The sequence below is a fragment of the Lissotriton vulgaris genome, chromosome 11 (assembly GCF_964263255.1).
Source record: "Lissotriton vulgaris chromosome 11, aLisVul1.2, whole genome shotgun sequence".
Lineage (NCBI taxonomy): Eukaryota > Metazoa > Chordata > Amphibia > Caudata > Salamandridae > Lissotriton > Lissotriton vulgaris.
Genome location: NC_141699.1, coordinates 996,113,883 through 996,136,024, shown reverse-complemented (window position 1 = coordinate 996,136,024; position 22,142 = coordinate 996,113,883). Strand labels below are relative to the sequence as shown.

General features: G+C 50.6%; 1 protein-coding gene across 14 annotated transcripts in view; it reads left to right on the top strand.

Annotated features, from left to right (window-relative positions):
• DLG1 (discs large MAGUK scaffold protein 1) overlaps positions 1–22,142 on the top strand; it is a 1,304,904-nt gene that overhangs the window by 364,526 nt on the left and 918,236 nt on the right. The window lies entirely within an intron of this gene.

The following is a 22,142-nucleotide window of genomic DNA, read 5'->3' as shown; positions in this document are numbered from 1 at the left end:
TGGATGGCACCGACCTCCCCCTAGCTACATCATTAAGACCAGACCAAGTTTTTGGATTGGGGGGGTGTAACCCCCGCCATATTTATTAAAATTAAAAAAAAAAATTTAAAATATTATGTACAGAAAATTATGCAGAAAGTACAGATACATTGATAGACAAATGCTGTCACATGGCTAACCGTAACAAAGTCTAATACACAAGACACTCCTACCGTAAATCTAACAATGCATATATTTACTTTCTGCGTGTCCCATCTAAAGCCTACGGCAAGGTCAATGACTTGCAGCTCCCTTGATCCCAGTGTACTACGAAAAAACGACTCCACCGGAGTAAAGGTTGTGCAGGGGGTACAGTTTATTGGACTAAGACTTCCCCCAGGCCCCCCCTACGCCCTGTGCCTTAAACTCCATCACGTGGGCTGCAGACTTCTGCATACTGGCGCCCTGAGGTACATAGGCGTGCAGAGAGCCATTGTTGGCCTACCTCGAACCTGTTCCGTCTTCGGCACATTGAGATCCCTGCACTGGTTGCCCATCAGGGCAAGAATCCAGTTTAAAGTGCGGTGTCTGGCGTTCAATATTTTGAGGGGTGGGAGTCCTCAAATTCTTGCGAACCTTTTGACTTGGTATGTGCCTACCCGGTCCCTGAGATCCCTGGGTCAAGCTCTTACGGTGATTCCCCGATACAGGCTGTGTCGGGTTGGCGGCCGCTCTTTCAGGGTTAGAGCGGCCGAGCTTTTGAATTCTCTTCCTGTTGAGATGCGGTTGCTCGTTGATCTTTTAGCTTTCCGTAAAGCTTTAAAAACTTTTCTGTTTGAATAATTTGCCTTTGTTCCCTTTGCTGTTATGTTCCCTGTAGGTGTTGCTTTTTTCTTGCCATGCGCCAGGACGCCCCTTAGCTGGGGCAGCTGTGCGCAATACAAAAGCTCATAACATAACATAACAGGTGGCCCCAGGCCCACTGGGAACAATGACTCCCCCGGCCCTGCACCCCGACAGCCTACTTACCAGCTGTCACTGCCCCTGGAGTTACATGGTGCTGACCGCTAAGGACCGAAGACTATGCTTACCAATCATGACCTTACCGCCTGACCAGAGACACACAACTAAATGCGACAATATTACTTGAAACAAAATAGCAAATACCAACACTTTTATTATGTTATTTCAAACAATTATTACATTAATTAAAGTTCAGAGCGACCTGTAATAAAAATTAATAGAAAAACACAAAACGTATATATTACAAAACTATGCCCTTACAAAAACCTGCCTTAGGGGATTGTGGGTGGGAAAAAAAAGGTCATGGGCCATAGCTGGCCCGGTATTCGAACCTGTGGGGAGCAAGAACAAAAGACTGTTCTGCTCCCCACAGCTCCCTTTTAAGGGGGGTGCCCAGGCTGGCCGGTCTAGACCGGACTGTCCGTAACGCAGGCTGGACTTTGGACCGAAAGCATCAAAGTGCTTCCGGGACCCACTCGCTGCCTCTCCCTGATTGGTCGCCCCTGAGGGTGGGAGTGCCGCGTCATTGACTGGTACGGTGGCCTTCCTGCCCCGGGGACTAGTGCGACCGCCATAATGGCGTTGTAGGCTTTGCTCGCCCTCGCCCTCCCCATATAGCCTGGGATATAGCGAAGCAGGAGCAAAGACCACAGAAACTGCAGTCTTTCAAGCCTCCCAGAACCGCTGCAATGTGTTTTTATGAATCCAGGTGGGGATCATGGAAAAAAACCACAACAATATTGGCAAGTATTTTGCTTGCGATTGCCTTTTAAAACTCTGAAGCCGCCGAATCCTGTTTTTTGGCGTTTTCGCTGAATCACTGACTGTTGTGAACACCAGCATAAAAGGAGTCGTTCGGCAGGGTCAGACTTTTTTTTGCAGAAAGTTCTCTAGTGTGCCCAATGTGGCAGACTTTCAAGTTGGCAAATCTGGGACTTTCGGGTTTTGATTGATATCTAGAGTGACAAACCCTAAAAGATGGTATCTCCTCATATACTGACTAAAAGGATTCTAACTGAGATGGTTAATTGGGAAGCATTCACTGTAACCTTTCTGTAATTAGTGCCAGTCTGGAAAGGTACACCGTGTCTCATTTCTGTTCATTGACTGATCCGGTGCCTGTAGAGCGGTAATGTTCTGAGTTCTCATGCATCCCTAGCCTCATCTGTTGGTTACTACGGTGTACTGGATTCAGAGGCTGCGTTAGCTTTATAAAGATCCGCAGTAACACTAAAAAACAATGGCTGTGCATATCACTACCCATGAGGCACTGCGCCAGCTTGGTTTTTATTAACTTAAACGACTGCTTCCCTGTCTCTCCTTGTAAGTAGGTCAGGACGCAAAATATGGGGTAAAGAACACATGCTTGCAGTGTGAGTGAATACGGAGAGGTTATTAATTATTAAATGACATGTTCCCTGTGAAAGATATAACTAGTACAAATCGGATGTAATAAATGCAGCTTTCTCCATAACCTGCTGAAAACTGACAATTCCCGCTTGTCAGTTGGCCTCCAGCAGTGTTAAAAAACAACAACAAATGGCCCCTGGCTTGAAGATTAGAATCCCAAAGATCTGATCATCAATTTTTATTATTACTGGAGGTGTTCGTTCTTCATCTGTTTTTATTTCAAACCTTGGCTATGGCTTCAAAATGGGTATTTGAAATAAAATGGAAAGAGTCTTTTGAAAATCCCCGGTGTGATCCGCCTTGAAGGGATGGGTGTATGTATTTCCTCTGGTTAATTTTCTGACGTTCTGTTTAGTCACTTTAGAGATACATTTTTGATTTATTATTGTTTGTTTATTGTTTTCTCTGTAACGTAATGCGTTGATATTCTGTTTGTGCTGTAACATCCAAAAAACTTTTAATAAAATATATTTAAAAAAAATTAAAAGGTTTAGCCATTGCCTATAGTTGTTATAACAGGAGAGCACCCTTTTTGTGCCAAGAGACTGAATTAGCTAGCCTTATGGGATAAAAAAAAAGTACAAATATATAAATAGACAATCTGGTCTGTTCATCTGCATTCACATTTTTCTTTGCATACGTTTTGCCAAGTCGTGCATTTAAACTAAAAAGGGTTTATGTATCAGATGTATGTCCAACTGCTGCTAGGAAGCACCTGTACAGATATACTAAATTATATGGGATGGATATTCTTTTGAAATTAAAATTTTTATCACGTTTGGCTACCACATTTAGGCAGCAGCACCTTTTCTTTTTAAATAGTTTTAGTTTTGACATATGATTGCAATAAAAAAAGAGCTAAAACATGCACCAGCTTGCCAAGGCAGGCCGATGGCTTTGCCAGTACCAATTATTTTGTGGCTTTGTTTAGCTCCTCCCCTCGAACACCAACGATGGGATGCAGATACCATTTGGCATTAAAGGGCTGTCACTGTAGTATTGCATCAGGCTAAAATTGTAACGCTTTTTGAGTATAAGCAAATCACATAATAAAGACATTTTACAGATGGGGCTGATATTTGGAATTTTGTCCAGTCACCAATTTTGCCACCTGTACACCATGTGTAATTAGTCTCTTATAATTATGCATTTATAATATTTCATATTTCTACTGGTTTGTTCCCCAGTCTTTCAAAACAACTATTAATATATGAGGCAAAGTGCTGGTTGCGAAAGTAAGGGTGTTTCAATTTGCAAAAGAAACAGAGTTTTTTATGTACCTTACAGTTGGCATCGGGGTGCCACCCATGAAGGCCAGAGTCGTGCTGTGGTGAAAGTTCTGGCTCCGGTTAAAATGAGCATTGGCATAGCCAATAGGTCTCGCCTTTGCACCAAGGATATTGTGCTGGAGAACTAAACACGTATAAGGTCCCAAAGGGGAGACCTATTGGCTATGCCAATGCTTGTTGTAGTTACCAAGGGTTATGTCGTCGGCTGCACAGGATATTGGCCAAGAAGTAGCAGAAACTGAGCAGCAACAGTGAAATAGACAGAATTCACAACAAGGTCTATGCTCTTGTGTTTCCAGATATCCACTGCATATCACTTCACTCTTCTGTACTTAAACTTGGAAGAAGGGTTGCATTCCTAAGATAAATAGGGCTGACCAGTTACATGTTCTCCACAGGAGACCTCTTTATGCACTGACTAGCATGGTCTGGTCCCTACATACATTTGGATGTCTAGGGATCTGGGAAGACAAGGGTTTTGCATCTCAGAGCATCACAACCATCCCCATAGCTCCGCTGCTGAATGCAAATTTCGACATGGTCTGGGGGTTGCAGTAGGTTTCAGTGTCCGGCGTAGGCCGGCCCAGAACGAGCTGAACTTCCCTGCACTGGTGAAACCATTCTGGAGGGAGCAGGGCGGGCTTTAGGGCAGTGCGACTGGCGCAGCTGCACTGGGCACTGACCTGTGGAGTGAGGCGCTGTGACCTCATGATGGCACTGTGCTTAGCAATATCTTATTATAGGAGAGATGAGGGGCACTTTTGCAGGTGGTAGTGAGAGAACGAGGAGCAGGTCTTGGGACGTGGGGGTGTCAACATGGATTGTCGCACCGGGTGCCACCAGCGTTAGCCTTCCTTGGGAGGAAGTTCTACTCCTTAAAAGAACCTCAGGAACCAGGATCTGCAGTTAAGCTTAGTATCTTCAGAGCCCTGCCTTAATAAAAGGGCATTTGGCCGGGACTGCCCCATAGTGACCCCAGTGATGGGGATTATTTTTTTAAACATCTTTTTATTGAACAAAAAGAAAGGGACATCACACGACTCAAAACTGACCAGAGCGCATTGAGTGACTGCAAATATACACATAGAGAGCATAGACTTCCATATAAGACAAATAAAGCAAAATATACAGAATGGGCTTAGGCGTCCTCCGATTCCACACTGGCAGGATCTACATCAGGTGGTGTACAGATGTCCACACGATAAGCGTTCTAGACTCCACAGATCTTACCCCACTTGCGGGGTCGGCCCCTCGACACATAGACCTCCCCCGGAACATATACCAGTCGATGTCCTCCATCCACTTCCCAACCCGAGGCGCCCGAGTGGCACCCCAGAGTTGTGCATGGCTATCGCACAAGCAAGATTGACCCAGAGTTTGCCATGGCTCGAGAGGTGGGAGGGCTCCCAAACATTCAACAAACATCAACGCACCTCCAACTCAATCCGCACACCCCATACTTCACTCATCTTCAGATGTATCCTCGCCCAAAAATCACGGACCTTCTCGCACTCCCACAGAATATGAAGGAACGTTCCAGGCATTCCACACCCTCTTCGACAATCTCCAGACACGGCCGACCCCATCCTCCACAATCCAGGACCCGTGGTGTAGGAACGGTGCAGAATCCTGAGTTGGACCAAATGAAGTCTCATTGGGACCGCCACTACTCTAGGGGATGACACCGCCTCCCTCCAATCTTCCTCATCCAGAACTGATCCATCCGCCACCCACTGTTCCCTAAGCTGCACCAGGGGATCCTCAGTGTGGTTAATGAGTTTTCTGTAGGTCAACGATATTGCTTTGGTAGGCAAATAACCATCCAACAGTCGGTCCTCCAGCGGGAAGGCCACCGGAGGTGTCTCTCCACTGGGGATTACAGCACGTAAAGCATGACTAACCTGAAGGTATCTAAACCGTTCAGTATCATGCAGTTGGTACCTGGCCTGCAACTCCTCAAACGTCAACACCCTATCCTTACCCCACACATCTCGCACCTGTGTAATCCAATCAAATTCCAACGGTCAAACCCTTTAGTTTTCCACAGAGTACCCAACATCTCCGAGCTCCACAAAGGCGTAGCCAGTGTTATTCGCCCCGCCCATTTGAGGGCCCGGTTAGCCTCATGCCATACCCTCGTCGCCGTTGATGGAGGACCCACCAAAGGGAAACGACCACTCTTCGCATACAACATTCTAGTATACTCTCCCCCAGGCACTTGGCCACAGTCCATCGCAAAGCCTGGGTCTACCGGCGAGCCATAAATTGCATGATTAATAGGAGCCAACTGGGACGCCCAATAGTATTTCCTGATATTAGGCAGACAAATACCCCGTCATACCAGGGCAACATCAAGTTTGACAATGCGATACACGGCCTCCCCTCCCACAGAAGGCCGCTCTGCAAAGATTCAATCTCGTTAAAATACGACCGAGGCACCGGGTCGAAGGAATTCTGTAGAGCATACAAAAAGCGCGGGAGGTCCAACATCTTAGAGGACCGCGCGGCCCAACAAGGAGAGCGGTAATACTTTCCACCTTGCGACATCACCATGCAATCTGGCCAATGGGGGTAATAAATTCAAACTAAAGCGTACCTTGGGGTCCTTCGATATCTGGAACCCAGATAACGAAAACTGCCCAATTCCAGCCTCACCGGGCAATTCACTGGCACTCTCGGTGAGTCACCACTTAACACAAAGAGGACCGACTTCGCCCAATTAATAGCGAAGCCGGAGTGCCTCCCGAAAATAGCAAGGATATCCATAACAACTACCAGGGAACTGTGAGGGGAGGCCAAATACAATAGGATGTCATCAGCATACAGCGAAATCTCATCCTCCCATTCCGATGTCCAACGCCGTCCTCTAATCGACCTGTCCCATCGTACCCAGGCTGCAAGCGGCTCCAGGGCAAGGGCGAACAAGAGTGGTGAGAGAGGGCAACCCTGACGAGTGCCCCTCCAAAGTGAGAAGTCGCGGGACCTATGATTGTTTACGACCACACGAGACAAGGGGGCTTAGTAGAGAAGGCGAACCCAACCAATAAGTTCGAGGCCAAACCCCAACTTCTCCAGGACCGCAAAGAGGTACGGCCACTCCACTCGATCAAAGGCCATAGTGGCATCCAGGGACAACAACAACGCCGGTTCGTGGATGCGGGACTCACCCGCCACCACTCCGTGGAGCCGACGGAGATTAAGGGCAGTGTTCAGACGCGGCATAAAACCGGACTGGTCCGAATGCACCAGCGTCGTGATAACTTTCACTAGCCGGGCGGCAACAGTTTGGCTAGCACTTTAGGCTCTACATTTTAAAGGGAAATCGGACGATACGACCAACACTCCAGACGCGGCTACCGTCCTTATAAATGACCACAATGTTCGCAAGGCGTTGATCATAAGGCAACTCGCCACGGTCTCTACTCTCAAGATACATATCTTTCAGGTGCGTGGCCAAGCGGTTAGCATGAAGCTTAACCAATTCAATGGGGAGACCGATTGGGCCAGAAGCCCTGCCAGAATGAACCCCCCTAATGGCCATCGTCACCTCATTGTTCGTGAAGGCAGAGTAAAGAAATTCCCTGTGCTCGGCGCACAGAACCGGCATCGGAATGTCCCGAAGCATATCAGCATTTTCTCCCTCCGTAAAGTCCCCTGCCGAGGTATAAACCTCCTCAAAATAACGGGCAAATTCATCCACAATCAACTGAGGATCCGACTAAACCGCCACACCCGCAATACGCAGTTCCGGCAACAACTGAGACCCCCAATCACCCTTTTCCAACCATGCTATCATCTTCCCGGCCTTGTTGCCATGTTCATATATTCTACTCTGCGTAGTAGCATGTTTTGTCATTGCTCTGTCACGTGTCAGGGTCCTGTACTCGTCCCGGAGCAATCTGAGGCGGTGCCCCGCCCCAGAGACGCTCCCTGAGGAGACGGCAGCTTCCAAGACCAATAGCTCCGCCTCCACACTATTTCCGCTCTGCTCTTCTGCCCAGATACTAGGGAGAGAACCTCCCCTCTTGCAACAGTTTTATACGCTTCCCACAGGGAGCACATCGACGTAACAGACCCTTCATTCTCCTGAAAATAGCAATCCATGACACGTGCAAGTTCCTTCCTGACAGCAGGGTCCTTCAGACGCCATGCATTAATCGGTGCGACCCTACCCCCATCACCCTGTCCCATCCGCAGCCGAAGCCAAATCGGCGAATGATCAGACACTCCCCGTGCCAAATGAGTCACCTCCTGAATAAAGGCCGCCTGAGACGCTGGTAATAAAACATAGTCTATCTTAGAAAGTGAGTGGTGTGCCGCAGAGGCGTGTGTATAACCCACATCACTAGGGTGCCGAAGTCGCCATCCATCCACCAGACCCGACGCGGAAATAAAATCCGCCAGCCATCTACGGGAGGGGTGTCTGTCTAGTTCACCATCCAGTACTGCGTTGAAGTCCCCGCCCAGCACCATTGTTCCGATGGGCAAAGTCAGAAACACCCGCCCAAAATAACGGAAAGTATACACCTGTAATGCTGGAGGGACATAGATAGACAGAAACGTGACAGTCTTACTCTCCCATAACCCCGATATTCCAACATATTGGCCTCTGTTGTCAGACCACGTCGACTGGAAAGGAGTTTTTCACCAAAATCCCCACTCCTCTAGAGCCAGAAGTAAAGCCAGCATGAGCCACTAATTTGTAGCCCCCTCAGTGAAGCGCCATACAACGTTTACCCATGAGATGAGTTTCCTGCAGCAGCGCCACGTCGGGCGAGTGCCTTCTAATCAACTGACTCAACATAGTGCGCTTGATCTTATCGCCCAAGCCATTCAAGTTCCAGCTGAGGACGGAAAACCCCAAACCCAACCTAGCGGAAGCCATTCCTATCTCCGAAAAAGAACCGAATATCCATAGGCACCCATAGCGGACTCTGGTCACACAAAACAAACAAATCAACAAACAAAAACCCCCCAATCCCCCTCCCTGCACCCTTGCATGTAGCTTATGCACGTCCCCAACTCGCAGTCTGCCTGTCACCCCCAACTAACTACAAGTATCTAAAAGTAGAAAAAAGGAGGAGGACCTTACAACAGGCCGCCCGCCCCCACCACCCCAAACCAACCACAGTCCCCCCGCACAATAAAATACAAAAAAGGCCCCAACAAAAATAGTCCAGGGGGAAAGAAAGAACAACCCCAACCAGTCCCACTACGCCACCAATAATGTTAATTCGACACAGACACAACAACAAGTCACTGTTCTTCACTATCTGTGCGGGCCTGAGCCCCGGAGTCCGAACCCTCGATCCGATCCAGCCAGTCCGCGGCAACCTCAGGATTATCGAAGAACCAAGTCTTCCCATCATGTTCAATCCAAAGACGAGCCGGAAACATCGAGTACTTCATATCCCGGTCCCTCAGCCGCCGTTTGATGGACATAAAGCTCTGCCGCTGTTTCTGTACCATCTGGGTGAAGTCAGGGAAGAACAACTGCGAAGCGTTCTCATAGGCCAGCGGGCCCGAGGATCTTGCCGTTTGCAGGATTGCATCTCTGTCCCGAAAGTTCACGACCCGGGCAATTATGGGACGAGGAGGAGCCCCCGTTTTCGGACTACCACCGGGAACTCTATGGGCCCTCTCCACTGTAAAAAAGTTACTGAGGCCCTTAGGCTTGAGATGTTGCAGGACGAGTTCCTCAACAAAGAGGTCCGGAGTCAACCCCTCCGACCTCTCCGGCACTCCCAGGATGCGGAAGTTTTTGCGGCGCGCCAGTCTTTCATATTCATCGAGCTTTCGGTCAAATTGATTCCGGGCCACCTTAAGATCTCGCACCTCTTTCTGCAGCTCCGACACATCCTCTATGAGACTCGTCGTCTTAATTTCCAAGTTCTTAACTTTCTCCGTCGTTTTAGTGAGGTCAACCCTTATGAGGCCCACTTCAATCGACAATGAGTCCAGTTTAGTGTCCATCTTACCCAAGGAAGATTGGACCCCGGTGATCGCTGCCATCAAGTCTTTCATTGTAGGATCCTCCACGACTGAATAGCCATCCCTACCCCCTGTCTGGGTACGTTTCGCATCAGCAGGGGACCCCTTGGAGAAGGCGTACTTGTCCATTTTGTTAGTCTGGACCTGACTAGTATTCTTTGTCGATTTCGACTGGGGCTTCTCAGGGTCTCCTCTCGACGCCATTGCCACCATTAATCGGGGCCAGGCAGCTTCTTCAGAAATGCGACCTCAGATCAGGATAGGTGGACTCAGGACGTCCCAGCCGCGGCTCTCCTGCGATAAACCAGGTTCCGACCGGTCACTTCCAGTCCCAGAGGCCCATGTTGTCGCACTCCACTGCGGACAGCTCTGTACTCGGGGTCCCGGTGTCCACATCCGTAGGCCCAAGAGTTTCGGACGACGATAATCTGTCGCCGAAGCACCCAAACGAAACAGAATTTCACCTAGTGACTCAGGTGCTGGTCCCCCACCCAATGGTAGAGGACGGGGTTCAGGATAATCTGCCGGATGGCTGGTCAGTATGTGGCGGCCGGCGGAGCCGAGGCTCAAGGGGCCATCTTGGTCGCTGGCGCGGCTCCTCCCCAGTAATGCGGATTATTAAATCAGAGGCTGAATGCTATGTGTAGCAGGGTGACTGAGGTGTGGTGTCACAGAGCCGCAGAGCTCTCTCTGCCTGTCTGAAATGTCCAGAGCACCTTGGAGTGAGGAGTGCAGACCTCTGTGTGTATGTGTTATAAGGGGGCGAGGCCGGCAGTGGTGTCTGCTCCTGTGTTTGTGATGAGTGTGTGCGGCCTGCAGCGGTGTCTGTGCATTTATGTGTGTGTGTATGATGGGTGTTTGTGGCCTGCAGTGGTGTCTGTCCCTGTATATGTGTGTCTTTGTGTGTGTGTGGCCTGTAGTGGTGACTGGGTATGTCTGTTTGTGTATGTTAGTGTTTGTGTATATAATTAGTGCGTGTGGGTCCTGCATCAGCGTATGTGTGTTTACGAGTGCGTCTATGCGTGTGTGTGTGAGACAGTGCGACCAGTTGTTTACTGTGACTATGCGTGGTTGTTTATATGTGCTTGCGGGTGGTAACTGGTGTGTTCCTGTGTGTGTGTGCAGTTGTTTGTGTGGTTGCTCATGTGTACTCTGGTTGTAAGTCGTGGTTGTTTTTCAGGGCTGTTTGTAAGCATGTGTGTGGTGGGGAGTGTGTGTTTATATGCAGGTAGCGTGTGCGTTTTGAACCCGCGTCTCATTGTTGTCACTTGTACACAGTTTAGTCAGTGGCTGGCGTCTCTGGTATGCTGGCTTCAGAAAACAACTTTCTGTATCAAAGACCGGAGGAACCAACAATATCAAATTTAATATTGTTCCATGGCCCCCATTTCCCAGGGCACCCCCTGGCAACAAAGACTGATTTTTCCCGGAAAATGCACTAATTTCAATCCTCCTTCCATTTAACCAATTCCAGGGGGTCTATATGCCCCCCAAGTTTACCCTATATTCCATTTAGCCACCACAAGAGCCAGGGTCGCCCACTGCTTCATATAAGACGTGAGGTCTGTAGGCTCCCAGATGTGTAGGAGGCACCTACGTTCCTCAGGCTGCAAGTAGACTCCAAGCACTTCCCGTAGAGTGGCATGCAGCGTTTGCCAGTACGACTGGTTGCGGTCGCATTCCCAGATAATGTGCATAAATGTGCCGATCTCCCCACAGCCACGCCTACACTCTCCACAATCAGTTCTACCCATACAGACCAAACCCGGCCAGGTGATGTAAGTTCTATGCAGGATTTTTATTTTTAACCAGGCTCCAACCGTGCCTGGATCGCGACTTCCCGAGGGGAAGAGACCGCCTCCTGCCAGTCATCGTCTTTCAGTTCTAGGCCATCAGCAACCCATTTATCTCTAAGGGATCGGAGCCGGTCTTCCATGCTATTTATTAATTTCTTGTAGATCAGGGAGATCGCCTTCTCGGGGAGATGACCGTCCAGTATTCTGTCTTCAAGGGGAGATGCCTCTGGGACGGAGGACTTACTAAATATATGCGCCTGATGTGAATGTCGGACCTGCAAATACCTATAGTACTCTGAGTTTGCCAAGCTAAATTGTTGCTGAAGGGAGGCGAAGGAGAGAACCTCCCCCGTGACCCAGAGGTCCCTGACTCGGGAGATGCCAATTAATTCCAATTTGTCAAACCCTTTAGTGCACCAGAGGCTTCCCCGACATTCAGATTGCCATTGAGAAGTTGCCAATGTGAGCCTACGGTGCCATCCCAAGTGCTTGTTGACCTCATGCCATATGTGAACTGAGTATGCAGTCGGGCCCTTGAGGGGATATTTCCGAGGTTTAGAGTATAGAGCTCTGAGGTAGTCTCGTCCAGGGAAGAGCCATCTATCCATGGCGTAGCCTGGATCATCTGGACGACCATACATCCCTTGGTTTATTGCGGACAGATGGACTGCCCAATAATACTGCCTAATGTCCAGTAGACTGATACCGCCATCGTACCAGTTGAGGGTGAGTTTAGCTAGTGCAATCGGAGTCTTACCGTCCCATAAAAGAGAACGTTGCAGGGTTTACACCTCCCTAAAATATGATTTGTGAACGGGGTCCATGGAGTTTCGAAGGGCATAAAGAAAACAGGGCACAGCCATCATTTTGAATAGAACTGCTTGCCCAATAGTGAAAGAGGCAGGGACTTCCAGTGGCTAACATCACTTTTTAACTTCTGGATTGGTGATAGGAGATTTCGAGTGTATTGAAGCGCCGGATCCAATGTGATAAATATTCTGAGATAACTAAAGCCATCCAAAGCTATCTGACTTGGACAGCCTTTGCGAATGACTGGTGGTTTTCCCTGCAGCACATACATCATGGATTTAGACCAATTTATGGTAAACTCGGAGTATCTGCCGAAGATTGCGAGGATATCTAATACACATATCGGGGAGATTCTCAGGGAAGTGAAATACAGCAAGACGTCATCTGCATACAATGAAATCCTGTCTTTCCACTCCGGGGACCAGCGCATCCCGCGAATCATTGGATCTCTGCGAATGCACGGGCTCCAGTGCCAGGGCAAAAAGTAGCGGCGTTAAGGGGCATCCCTGACGCGTTTCACGGCCGAGTTTGAATGTCTCCGACTTACGATTGTTTACAACAACCTGGGCCAGGGTCTTGGGAGTACAGCAGTCGAACCCAATTCACAAAAGGTTGCCCAAAACCCATCTTGCCCAGAACTGCAAAGAGATACCGCCACTCCACCAGGTCAAACGTCCTGGTGGCGTCTAGTGACACCGGGCAACGGGCTCTAAGATGGTCTTAGCTCTACCTAAGACACCATGTAACCTTCGCAGGTTTAAGGCTGTGTTACGGTGTGGCATAAAGCCAGTTTGATCCGGGTGGACCAAAGTGTCTATCACTTTAACCAGGCGCGTAGCTAATACTTATGCTAGAATCTTGGGTTCCGCATTTAATAGCGAAATCTGTCTATACGATGCACAACTTTTTTTGGGTTCACCCTCTTTATGTATGACCACAAGGTTAGCTATTCTCTGATCTTTGGGAAGGGAACCTTGCTCTCTACTATCAATGAACATTGAGCGAATGTGAGGAGCTATTTTATCTGGTCGCAGCTTGTAAAGCTCAATCGGTATACCATTGGGACCCAAAGCCTTCCCAGATTTGATCACCTTAATCGCATGTGCCACTTCGTCAGTTGAAAGATCAGACTCCAGATAACACTGTTCTCATCGGTCAGGGTGGGAAGTACAATATCACAAAGCAGGGCTTTGTCGTCATCTCCCGTGTATCGCCCCCTCCGTACTATAGACCCTTTATTTATTTGCTTATATAGCGCAGGAATTCGACCCCCGAAGGGGTATCTCTGCGCTTGTGTTCTTAACAGAGGCCAAGACCAAATCATGAATAGTGCAGGGTTTATGCTTTCGAAAACAGTTATGTCTTTAAGGATTTCCTGAAGGCTCGATGGTCAGTGTTTTGCGTAAGGGGCAGAGTGTTCCACAAAATAGAGCCCCTATAAGACAATGCTCGACCACCCTACCTTTCCCTTTTCATACAGGGAACCTGGAGCAACAATTGGTTCCTAGAGCGCAAGGAACGACCTGGCTCATAAAGTATGAATTTTTCAGTCACGTATTTAGGGCATGTGCCATACAGACATTTATGAATCACGCAGCATACTTTGAATTTAACCGGCTGGCGGATAGGTAGCCAGTGAAGTTTGTCCAAGATAGGACGAGAAGGGGATCTGGCTGGGGCATTAAGTACCAGTCTAGCTGCCGTGTTCTGGGCTACCTGTAATCTGCCAAGCTGCTCTTCATTGGCAGGTATAAGAAGCCCATTACAGTAATCTAATCTGCTGATTACAAGCGTTTGAACCAAGGTTTTCCTATGGCTGTCTGCCAGGTACGGGAACACACGCCTCAGGAGTCCAATGACCCTAAGACAGGATCCCGTTACCTGATTAGTATGGTCTTTTAGTAGCAGTGCCTGGTCAAGCTGTACCCCTAAGTTCTTTACTACCTGCTTAGGGCAGGGAACTGATCCTAAGTCCAAGGCCACCATTCAGGTGACCAGAGGAGACGGGCCTCCCCCAAAAAAATGGTCGGCATTGTGTTGTGGGTCAAGGATCGGGTCTTCTCCTTCCCCCTCCAGCTCGGGCACCAGTCGCGCTTCCCCTTTCTTCTGGTCCTGCCATGCTAGCAATTTTCCTGCTTTGTCTTCCTGTTCGTATAGCATACTTTGTGTTTCCCTCCATGGTGCCCTCGCTCTATCTGTCACTATACCTTTGAATTCATCCTGTTTTATGTTTAGTAGGTGGACCTTCTCAGGCTTCACCATATGCTCCAGCTCTTCCTCTAATTGAAGCACTTCATCTTCCGCTCTCACTAATTCTGTTTTAGGGCCCTTTTTCTTGCCCGTTATGAAGGAAATGGTTTCTCCACGGATAACCGTCTTATAGGCCTCCCACATTGTTTGGGCTGATGGCACCGTTCCCACATTTTCCTGAAAGTAATGATCACTATGTCCACTTTTGAGATCGAATCATAGTTGGCCTCTTCAATTTATATTTGTCAAAAAAGATTACCTTTTGGGTACAACCTTATATCATAGAAACAATTTAGAGGGGCGTGGCTTGGATGCCGAGGAGGTAGGCAGCGTGAGCTCGGAGCTCCGTGCCCGATCCCGGAAAATATCCTGAAAATTCATTTGAACCCCGAGATAAAGGACACTATCCGGTACTGGACGGTACTGCGGAGGGTCCGGGACCCACGGAGGGCGACACCGAGCCTTCCCACAGCAGTGACTCAACTTTGAAAGCTGAACTCGGCCGAGAAGTCGCGGACCCCAAAATGGCGGCGAGGGCATGGGATAGCTTGTGACGGAGACATCTGCCCGGAGACCCACTGAAGACCACTCCCGGACACGCTAGAGGTGTTGGCGGCCGAGTCGCGCCTCTCCCCAGGTGCCGGATGGACTTTTGGCGCGCCCTTGGGCGGTGGTTGAGGACCGTCTCCTGATTGGGGCAACAACGGTGCGACAGTGACCCGGAGACGAGGACCCCAGACCTCTGGCGCAACTGGCGCTGGCCGGGCCACGACCGCTCGGTGCTTCCTGCTTCTTGGTGACATTTCTGGGCCTGAGAACCCGGCCGGAGGACGGTGCCCGGCGACGCTCGGAGGGCGACCAAGTACACACTTGAGGACCACCGCCCATCCCGGCCCAGATGGGGAAGCCGAAGGGGAAGGGAGATGGCGCGACCGACACTGAGGCGGCGGAAGGAGCGGAGAGAGACCAAGCGGCGTTACAGCGGATGCAGGATCGTATCCTGGAAGCCATCGCCACCACAAAGGATGCCCTGCAGCAAGATATAGCTCAGGTGGCAACGGGCTTGGGCCTCCTGAAGGCCGACCACGACAAACTCAAGGACAGGGTGAAATCCGTGGAGTCCACGGTTAAGGACTTAGCCCCGGCCCAGGCAACGGTGAAGGCCCAGATGGCCGACGTGATGGACCGTCTGAAGGTGCTGGAAAGGAGGGCCGAGGATGCAGAAAACAGGAACAGGCGCAACAACGTACGCCTAGTGGGCCTGCCGGAGAAAATTGAAGGCGACGACATGGTGGGCTATTTGGATAACTGGCTGCGGACGGAGGTAGCACCAGAAGGTCTGTCCCCCTTCTTCTCCCTGGAGCGGGCACATAGAGTTCCGGCGCGTCCGCCAGCCTTGGGCCTTCCTCCTCGCCCGGTGGTGTTCAAGTTGCTCCATTACCGGGACAGGGACTGGCTTTTGCAGAGGGCGAGAGAGGCAGGGCCCTTTCAAGTGGAAAACAACAGAGTCACCATGTTCCCGGACTACACGTTTGAGACTCAGCGACTCCGGGCAAACTTCCTGTCCCTCAAACGGGAGCTCCGCCAGGAAGGCATCAAGTACTCCCTGTTGTTTCCTGCCAAGCTAAGAGTGGTGGTTGATGAGAAGTCTTTATTCTTCACGACTTCCGCGGACGCATGGGACTGGTGGGACACTTATAAGGCAGGAACGGACGGTGCTAAGGCCAGGGAGGAAGAGGCTAAGGTGGAAAAGCCGATCAGGCAGTCCCAACGGATCAGAAGGAACCGCAAGAGGACCGGGAAACCTTCGATGTCGCAGACGGAGGCGGAGAGGCAGGCGGCCCTACAGGCGGTGGTGGACTTATCTAGAGCCGCCAGGACTCAGTCTGGGAAGGGTACGGATTCGGAGGCCCCGGGCACGGGCTCAGAGACAGGACAATCGGAATTTGGTGGAGCCCGGGGCCCTATTGTGACGCCGCAGACCTCGGGAGAGATACTGGAGGCGTGATGAACTGGTATGGCGGAATGGACTCGCTGGTTGGACACCGGGGCGATGGACCCGCAGCAGTGGAAAGATATTGATTGAGGTTTTGGGGAGCTGTAATGTGGGGATTGTGGGGTGGAGCGCGCAGGGCTGATTTGTTGGAGGTCTTGTAGCATTGAGCCGCGCCTTACTGGCCCCTAAGGTCATCGCAGTGGGGACTGCGAATATTACCACCTTTCCTTGAGGGGTGGTCGGGAGTGTTGGTTTGGATGGGGGTACTTCCAGTTGCGGGGGGGCCTGTCCTGGGGGGGTGGGAGTTGCGAGCAGTTGGGGTTGCTCAGGGGGTTGTAGTTGTTGGAGGGGTTTGGCTTCCTGTTTGGAGAGGGTGGGGGGGGGGGGCCCGTGGTCGCGGGACTTATACGAACACTGTTCTTCGCTGTGGGGTCCGGTTGTGTAGGGGGGAATGGCTAGTACTGGAGCGTTGAAATGTGTGACCTGGAACGTGCGGGGTATGCAATCCATGACGCGCAGACATAAGGTTCAGGCGTACCTCAGGCGTAGGGGGGTTCACATAGCGTTTTTGCAGGAGACGCACCTCAATAAGCAGGAAGGGGCGGCTCTACAAAGGCGCTGGAGGGGGCAGTTATTCTATACGACATTTTCAGCATTTGCGAGGGGGACATTGATTTGGATACGGGCGGGGGTCCCCTTCCAGGTCTCGAAGTCGTCGATAGACCCAGAGGGCAGATATGTGGCGGTGGAAGGAAGGCTGAGAGGCAGGATGATTTCTCTCTGTAATGTGTATGCTCCTAATGTAGATCTGCCCGCTTTCTTGTCTAACATCTCGGGCAAATTGGCGGGTTACTTGTCAGGGCCGGTCCTCTTGGGAGGGGACTTCAACTCAGTTGAGGATGTGCTACTAGATAGGCCCCATCCCCCGCTGCGCGCGTCCCCAGCACATAGGATCGCCAAGCGTAGATCAGAATGGCAGGAGAGCTGGGCCCTCACGGATGCATGGAGGGCGTTGCACCCCACCACTAGGGACTACTCCTTTCACTCGCACCTGCATGATTTACATGTGAGGCTGGATGCGTTTCTTTGTTCGGAATGTGTGCTCCCCGCGGTGGGAGGGGCGGAATACTTGGCCAGGACGATATCGGACCACAACCCCTTGTTGATGTCTCTGGAATGGATGGTGACTGTTAACTGCGTGCCAACATGGCGCCTGCAACCTGACACCCTGGACGACTTGTTGTTCAGGGAGGCCCTGAGTGAACGTATTGAGAGGTATTTTGAGGAGAACAGTGGCTCGGCTTCCACGAGGGCGGTTGAATGGGATGCTTTCAAGGTGGTGGTGCGGGGACACTGTATTGGGCACACGGCAGGGGCGCGGAAGACACTGTTGGATGACTTGGACAAGGCTGAGACACGGCTGAGGGATCTTGAGAAGAGGCGCCCGAATCACCCTGAACTGCAGGAGGGGCTTAGCGGGGCGCGGGAGGGGCTGGCGGTGGAGCTGGAGCGGCTGCGTAGCTTCGACCACAAGGCGTACGTGACGAGGGCGCATGCGGAAGGTGATAAGGCGGGTCGATGTTGGCTTGGCTTGCTAACCCTATCCGGGGGGGAGGGCCGATCATGAGGATCCAGGAGCCAGGGGAGGAGCCTTGCCACTCCCAACCCGGGATCCTGAACAAGTTCCGAGCTTATTGTGAAGGGCTCTATCTGAGTGGTGACACGGGAGGGACGGAGGAGCTTGAGGAGTTCTTGGACGGGCTAGAGTTGCCGCGAGTGGAGGACTCGGAGGCAGAAGAGTTAGGGCGGCCCATCTCCCTAGGAGAAATAGGCTGTGCTATAAAACAGATGGCTAGAAACAAGACCCCGGGCCTTGACGGTCTACCGATCGAATTTTATGGCAAATACCTAGAACATCTTGCTCCGCGGCTGCGCGAGGTATACAATGAGGCGCAGGAGAAGGGCCGACTCCCGGGCTCTATGTGCGAGGCCCTTATGATCCCACTTTTGAAGCCGGGCAGGGAGGGCGCGGCGCTGTCCTCGTATCGCCCGTTGTCTATGTTGACGACGGACTACAAGATCCTCAGTAAAATTCTGGCCAACAGATTACTAGTGCACATGACGGGCCTGGTTCATGGTGACCAGTGCGGTTTCATACCGACGCGCAATACCACTCATAACATCCGTAGACTTACGAGACTGATGGGTGCGGACTGGCCAGACACCGTCTCCCCATTTGTCCTGTCCATCGACATTGAGAAGGCATTTGACAGCCTCGAATGGGGATACCTGTATGAGGTGATGCGTCGCTTCGGGTTGGGAGACGGATATATACAGTGGACCAAGGTCCTCTATACTGAGGCGGTAGCAAGGATCCGGGTGGGCGCACTGATCTCAAGACAATACCCGATTAGGCGTGGCACTAGACAGGGTTGTTCCCTATCACCGCTACTGTTTGCGTTGGCAATGGAACCCTTCGCTGCGGTAGCCAGACTGGGCCGCCACTACGCAGGCTTGCCTTTTAGGGGGAGGCCACACCTCATCTCCCTATATGCGGATGACTTGTTGATGTTTTTGGCCGATGCCGGCGCCGAACTTCAGGGGGCGCGGAGGCTACTGGAGCAGTTCGGTAGGTTATCGGGCCTGAGGGTCAACTGGCCTAAATCCTGTCTGTTTCCCCTGAGGCCGGGAGAGCCGTGCCCACTCACTGCTCAGGAACTCCGGTGGGAGCCGCGCTGCCTACATTATCTAGGGGTTTATGTTTACCACGCCCCGTCCGACCTGCTGGATGGCAACATAATTCGCTGTATTAACGCCCTGCGTGGATCTATGGACTTCTGGGCGACTCTACCGCTCTCCCTGGCTGGTAGAATTTCCCTGCTTAAAATGATAGCTCTGCCCAGGCTTTTGTATTATTTTAGGACACTGCCGGTATGGATCCCGAGTTCGGTTTTCAAACGCCTGAGGTCACTGATTATAGCGTTCCTGTGGGGCGCGGGTAGGAGACGCATAGCGCTCGACACGCTGTTACGCCCCAAAGATGAGGGAGGTATGGCAGTGCCGGACTTCGAAGGATATTACCTCGCCGCGCAGCTGCAGTCCTTTACTCAGGAGGTGGCGAGAGTTTATAGAGGTCCCGAGGACGCGAGAGCCGAAGGCACCCCGCGACACGTTCTGGCTTATATTACGCTGCACCAGAAACTCCGAGTGGGAGACCTGACGGTCGAGGAACAGACTTTCCGGCTATGTTGGGACCGGGCCCGTAAGCGGGCGGGTGTCCGCCTTATGTATGCCCCCGAAATACCGCTGGGAATGATCACTGCCCTCCCACATGGAGGTGATTGGTCACGCTTGCTAGGGTGGGAGGAGGCGGGAGTGCACGTGCTGGGTGACCTCTACGAAGATGGGGTGTTGCTGCCGTTTCGGGACCTGCAGGAGAGATTTGACCTACCGAGGGGTGACTACCTGCTGCACGCGGCAGTCACGGGCGCCATGCGAGCCCACTGGGGGGAAGGGCTGCAGGAACCAGGCACCTCGATGGCTTGCCAGTACGCCATGATGGCGGCGGGAACCTTTAAGGCAGTCACGTGCCTGTACTCGAGGATGCAGCGGGAGGCCTTGCAACCTTTGGCAGCCCTGAAGGCCAAGTGGGAGCTGGACCTCCAGGTGGAGATACCAGACACGACCTGGGGCCAACTGCTGAGGAGGGCGCGGAAGAGCTCGAGGAATGCCAGGTTCCAATTGATCCACTTTTATGTTATCCACAGGGCATACCTCACGCCCGGGAAAATCCAACAGTACTTTGGGGCGACCGACGCTGCTTGTCCCAGATGTAATACAGCGGGGGCGGATCTATGTCATATGCTGTGGGATTGCCCCTCTTTAGGCGACTATTGGCAGGAAGTTGGGCGGGCCCTTAACGGCGCGACGGACAGGGATATCCAGTATACTAAAGCAGTTGGCATCCTTCACTGGTTCCCACATACACCTAGAAATACGATGTCCAGTAAATTTATAGATTTAGGGCTTATATTGGCCAAGCGGGAGATCACACGAAATTGGAAGTCCAGAGTGGGGCCCACGTATAAAAGATGGTATGGGGAGTGTCTGAGATGGGCAGCGTGTGATAGTACCCTACGGTACCAGATGGCTTGGAGGTCGAATGACGAGAAAGCACTGGAAAGGGCGACTGCATGGGAGGTGATGGTGCAGGCGCTCAGGGAAGTGGACGATGAGGGGCAGGAAGGCGAGAGCGAACTAGCTGGAGCAGACCCCAACACTATACAGGAGAACACACCTTAGCGATTGTTTGCTTCCTCCTACAACACACCGGGCACTAATACATGGTTACTCAAGCGCAGCGCGACCACGGGGGAGGGCGGGTGGGAAGCTGGTTTGGAGGGATGTTGGGGTACCGAAATTGGGGGAGGGGGAGGGGGAGGGGCGTAAATCACAAAAGCATTCCAGGGTTATGTGCAAAATAAAGCGGTCAGACAATGTAAGAAGTACGGGACCAGAACGGAAATGAAGCCACCCGCGTCAGGAGCGGGGTGATCCCTCCGGATGAAGATCGAATGTCTTCAATCGAATCGGTTCATGTCATGCTATTGTTTTGCTGAATATCTTGTCTGTACATCTATATTGGTGATGCAATAAAAATGATGTTAAAAAAAAAAAAAATCATAGAAACAATTTATAACCACCAATAGACATTCAAACTGCAGCAATAAAGGAAAAATTAATTAAAATAAGACCGTTTATTCAGTACAATTTGTTAAAAACATAGGTTCTATTCATCAGACACAGATTAAAATAGACAGAAATTAGACCCAATAAAATGTCATTACATAATACAGCTACATATCGCAAGTGGGAAACGGTGCTTAACCCTTTCGATGCTGATGACGAGCTCAGCTCGTCATCACCCACGGGTGTCGTGTGCTGATGACGAGCTGACCTCGTCATGGTGCCACTAAAATGGCATTTTCCAGCACAGGGGGGGGGGGAAACGCCCAGCAGCCATGTGGTTAAGGAAAAGATGGATACTATTGGCATGAGGTAAGTACAATAGCAACAATCTTAGTCACGCTCTGATATCAGACTAGTTTTAGTCAGTTGTCACTAGGGCTTAAAGTACTTCAACTCAACAAAAAGGGCATCAACGCGTTTCGGTGGTCATAGTATTTTTAGGAGCCAACACCACCTTCAGGATACAATGATTGAATCCCACATTAAAAGTAAAATATCTGCAATATAAGAAAAAGTGTCTTAGATAAGCATACCTACAACATTTGTATATTAAAATGTAACCATTAAAGTATTTAAAAAAGCATTCCCTGAATGCTCCACATTAACCACTATATGCACCATTTTACATACATAGATTGATTACATGTTTTTCTACAAAATTTCAAATAGCCAAGGTAAACAAATAGTTACCTTATTCAGAGACAGTTGAAAATCTCTGATTGACCAGATTAAAATATTTTGATACCACAAAAGTGGTTATCTAAATATAGAGGAAAAAGAAATAATTTGAAAACTACAGTTCCATGGATATACCCATTTAATTATAGACACTAGCAGCTGTATAAAAAA